This window comes from Nicotiana tabacum, chromosome 16 (assembly GCF_000715075.1).
Source record: "Nicotiana tabacum cultivar K326 chromosome 16, ASM71507v2, whole genome shotgun sequence".
Taxonomy (NCBI): domain Eukaryota; kingdom Viridiplantae; phylum Streptophyta; class Magnoliopsida; order Solanales; family Solanaceae; genus Nicotiana; species Nicotiana tabacum.
Window position 1 is genome coordinate 49,395,797 of NC_134095.1, and position 5,173 is coordinate 49,400,969.

The window sequence follows — 5,173 nt, forward strand, 5'->3', positions numbered from 1 at the left end:
CCCAAGCTGTCCTTCCCGTTGTTGAGAACATAGCATTTTCATCCAAAGTTTCCCAGATGAGTTATCTTTGGTTTTCTTCCATTGAGAAACTCATATGGGGTTTTGTTCAGGAGAGGTCAGATCATGCACCTCCTTTCACTTCTGCTCAGTATTCCCATAGGAATTGCATGCTCCGTGTTCTCTGAACTTTGAATTTGACAGACCATAGACCAGGTCCTTCTTCATCAATATATCCAGAAGTGAGAAACTTGTATCCCCCCAATCCTTTATGCCATGCCTTCGAATCATTATCAACTACATTCAAGCAGCTCATATCACCAGCTTAGACACGAACTTCTACCTTGTTTTATTCCCCATACCTTGAATGTACCCCTTCTTTCCATTTTCCAAAGGGTATATCCCTTCCTTGTAGGGCTTTCAGTGAGAGAAAATCCATGGTATTTCTAGTCATGTACTTTGAGCATCTACCGTCCATGATCCATTGCAGTCCGCTTCCTCTCACTGTTCCCTGCACATCTAGATTATGGGTTAGATTTAGGAAACCAAATTAGTTTGGGTCCCTTGTTATGATAGAAGGGATGGATAAGGGCTTTTCTAGTCCATGTAGGCAACATTGGTTTCTTGCAAGCAGTACTTGGTCCCCTGTTAGTAGTCACTTTGTCAGTAAATACTTTATTTTTCTTAACAGATTGAACACTGGCCTGGAAATTTTCTTTGAAGTGCTCATTGTTCCCACAATGGGTACAGAGCCAGCTATCAGGAACTATGACGTACTTGCTGTGAGGGTTGTAAAGAGTTTTCTCCTTTTGGAACCCGGTTCCCTGCATGTTTCCACTATTGTTGAAGTACATGGAAGTGACAGCATCTGAGGACCAGGTCCACTTGAGAGATTTCTCAAGATCACTTTTCTCTCTTCAATTCAGCTTGAAGCTGCCTATTTTTCTCGAGTTCACCACATATCCTAGTTCTAGCAGCTTTCAACTCATTTTCAAGCCTAATATGTTCCTCACTGGCTATCTCCTTTCCTTTTCCAGAATTTTTAGGTTTTGACTTAGTCCAAGGTTTCACTGTTGTTTCCCTTAGGTCTGTAATTTCTGCCAAAAGATCATTCTTTTCTTTTCTGAAAATTTCAACGGTTTTCTTATGGTCAGTAACTACAGCCACTAATTCGTCTCTAGTTTGTTTAGCTTCTCCTAGTTCTAAGATCACGGAATACCTATCCTCCACAAGACTATGATAGGCATCAGTCAATATACTAGTTAAAGACATGAGTTTCTTAGGAGAGTAGGATTTCAGATTTCTCTGAACATACCTGAAATTTACCTCCTTGTTGTCATCGTCTTCATCATCATCATCTGGTTGTGCCATCAACGCAAAGGTTGAGTCATATTCATTTTTCTCGCCTTCACTTGCCACTATAGAGCTATCACCAGCATCAGTTTCATCTTCAGACTCACCAAATGCAAGAGCCTATTTCACCACGTTGCAAACATGTCTCTTTTTCTTGAAGTCCTTGAAGGGCATCAGGTTCCTCTTAGCCGTTTTTCAGACTTATTCTTAGAGAACTCTTGCTTTAAGAGAGAACAGTCTTTGATGAAGTGTCCAGGCTTTCCACACTTAGGACAGAGATCATAGTTTTTTAGTTTACTGGAGTTGCCTTTTTTTAGCATTTCTCCATTTCTACCGACCATCTTCTAAAATCTTTTGGTTAGGTAAGTCATGTCACTGTCTTTCTCACTTGAGTCATTGTGATCAGCTTTAAGTACCAGGTACTTTTCCTTCTTTGGTTCTCTCCTTTCAAAAGTTGGTGGAGCAGCCATGAGGATCCTTCCTAGGTATTAGCCTAATAGGAAGAACCTGCTATGATATCACTTGTTAAAAACTGTGTGTCAACCATACTATATAGAGAACCGGGTTCTCTATCTGTTTTCTCTGAAAATACTAATGAACCACTGTATAACGATCTGGTCCCATCTCAGTTTGGTACAGTGCTAAATTTGTGTGAATTCACCAAACAGTAGAGTACCTGGTCCTTTATCGGGTTCTGTTGTGAATGCTAGTAAAGCTGAATGTAAATAAGGCCGAGGATATTTACGTGGAAAACTCCCACACAAGGGGGTCAAAAAACCACGAACTATACCTATAGGCTTTTAACTTCACTAACTTGCAATCTCCCTATTACAAGCCACTTTACAATAACCCTATTGCAAAGACTTCAACTAACTTGTGATCACAAGCCACTCTATACATATCCTAGTTACAAAGAATTTGACTAACTTGTGGTATTTCCACCATAAGTCATTTTGTCACACTACGGTTATAAAGGCTTTGACTAACTTGCGATGTTTCCACCACAAGCCACTTTGTCACACTACAGTTACAAAAACATTTGCTTATGACTCAACCTAGCCATAACATAAACTCGGGGAGTTTACGGATTTGCAAAGGATTCCTAATCAACGCTTCTAAGAAATCCGGATAGGAGTTACAATGAAGAACACATAACAAAGACTCAACAACCCTAAGGACTTAAGATATCATCAATCTTAGATCAGGTCCTTGAGGTTGCAGCAGCTTTGTTCTTGAGAGAGGTTCTTGAGCACTTGAGAGAAATTTCGTTTTTGTATTTGCAAGTGTTGAACGTGAATCTTGTGCCTTGAATAAGGTTTATACTACACAAGACATCCTTAGTGATGTCCAATCTCAATGGGAAGTGACTGCTGCACTGTCTGTTGTACTGTTGCAGGCAGCCACTTTCTGCAATTGCTTTCCAGCTGTAGTTGACTTGTACTTTTGTTAGAGAAACCTAAGGGACCAGGTCCCTGTTGTGTTCTTCTTTGTACAGTTTCGGTCAGTCACTCAGTTGCGTTCCAGCTGTATAGTTGACTTGTACTTCTGTCAGAGAAGCACCAAGGGATCAGGTTCCTGATCTGGTTCTTGTGCACACTGCCCAGGTTGTCTTGAGTTGAGTAACTTGAATGATATTTTGTATAAACTCAATGTACTTTAGTTGGGGCAAAATCTTTGTTTCTAGCTGTGTCCAATTGACTTTGTACTGCCATGAGGAACCCACACGAGTATCAGGTCCTTGTCTGGGTTCCTACCTCCTGAAGTTGTAGCAAGTTCACATTTGGCTGGAATTCATTAGATGCAGTGTAATCCAAGTGAGTCAGGCTCCCTATCTGGTTCTTGACATTAAGTTTGTTAGATCATCAAAATATAAGGCAAAGATATTGAAAACCTATCACATTAGATTTTTGTCTTTTAATCTTTGAATATAAGTTTTATCATCTTTTCTTCCTTGTCTTCTTCTTTACCCATTATGAGTAGCTAAATTCTTAGCTAGGGTTTTGACCTAACCCTAGTATATAAACCTTATGTGTGATTAATTTTATGCTTGTTTATGAATACGTGTTTGTTATTTAGTTAGGTTTATGCTTTTGTTTATGAAATTAATTGTTGCAAACATTGATTTATTCCTTTTTGACTTAGTCTTTTCTTGAGAAAGAGAGACCTAGTCTGTCAACCTAGCTAACAAGGAATTGGGTCCATTGAGAAATTAATCAACCTAATTAAAGGGTTCAACCTTGAGCTCTTATCAACCGTTTCGGTAGATACCCATTTGGTCTTGAGAAAGTCAAATCGGGCAAAACCACTCTCTAGCCGAGAGGTATTGAGTGGGTAACATAGTTTTGTGAGCTATAATACACCCTATTCAACAAAACAACATGAAAGTCTTTATCCCATTAGGTGAACACCTAGGTCATGGTCACAACCCTAGTCCTTTTAAAACACAATTTCTTAGTTTCAATTACTTATTTGCTATCTTAGTTTAATTTAGCTATAGAACCAACCAAATTTGTGAAAGTGTAATCAAAGATAGTTCAAACTCATATACCATAATATATACTCCTAAATCCCAATCTTATAGATCCCTATAAAATTCGACCCCGACTCTGTTGGGTATTACTATTGCATCGACCATTTCATATCCACGAATAAGAGGTGTGACTTGGACGAGATCAATTTTTGGCGCCATTGCCGGGAGAGCTAAAAACGGATTTAGCTATATATTTGGTTTTGTATGTGAATTGTCTCATTTTTCTTCTGTGTTACTAATCTTTTTGGTGAATCAATTGTAGGTGAACAATGGCTCTCAACAATAATGATCCTCTTAGAAACGTGCCTGTGGGGGATGTGGACGTGGAAGATAATCAAGTTGAAGAGGTTCCTCTTGAACCTCAAGGAAATAGACGAGGTTTACCGCCTTAAGACAATGTTTCCGTTCCACCCCCTCCTCCACAAAGAGAGGCTCCACACCAGGTGTTTCCGAATGAAGGATACACAAGTGCCATAGTCCAACCCCGCATTAAGGCGGGCAACTTTCAAATCACAAATATCATGCTTACATTATTAGAGCAACGGAGATTCTTCACCGAGGCTCCGAATCAAAATGCATACAAGCACTTAAAAGGGTTTGTTGACACTTGCTGGGGGAGTAAACAGACAAACGTCTATGAGGATGCTTTGAGGTTGAGGCTATTCCCTTTCTCTCTATGGGGGAAGGCTTTGGATTGGTTAGAGAGGTCGCCAAATCATTCTATCCACACATGGGATGAAGTGGCCGAGAAATTTATTTCCAAGTTCTTTTCTCCCGGGCATATGGCAACTCTTAGGGATGAGATTCTAGCTTTTAAAAAAGAACCCAATGAGCATGTGCATGAGATATGGGAGAGGTACCGGACTATGGTGAAAGAGTGCCCGAACAATGACATGACGGAGGCTATGATTCAACAAACTTTCTGTAGGGGATCAATACTACCAATAAATACGTGGTCAACTAACTTGCCGGTGAAAATTTCATGACAATGCCATATGCGGAAGCTTGTGAGATTCTAGATGAAATGGTGGACACTTCATCGGCATGGGAAAGTAGAGCAAACGTTCCTCAAGGTGATCCAAATGTGATTCACTTGCAAAAAGAGTTACATGATCATGGGCAAGCAATTGCCGAGTTGACCACCACAATGAATCAACTAGCCAAAGCTCAACTTCAACAATTGCAAGGTCCTAAGCAAGTCAATACAATGGAGAGAGTTAATATGATGGTAAACAAGAGAAGGCAAAAGGCTCCACAAGTGCAAAACCATGTTGAAAATTATGTGCAAGATGA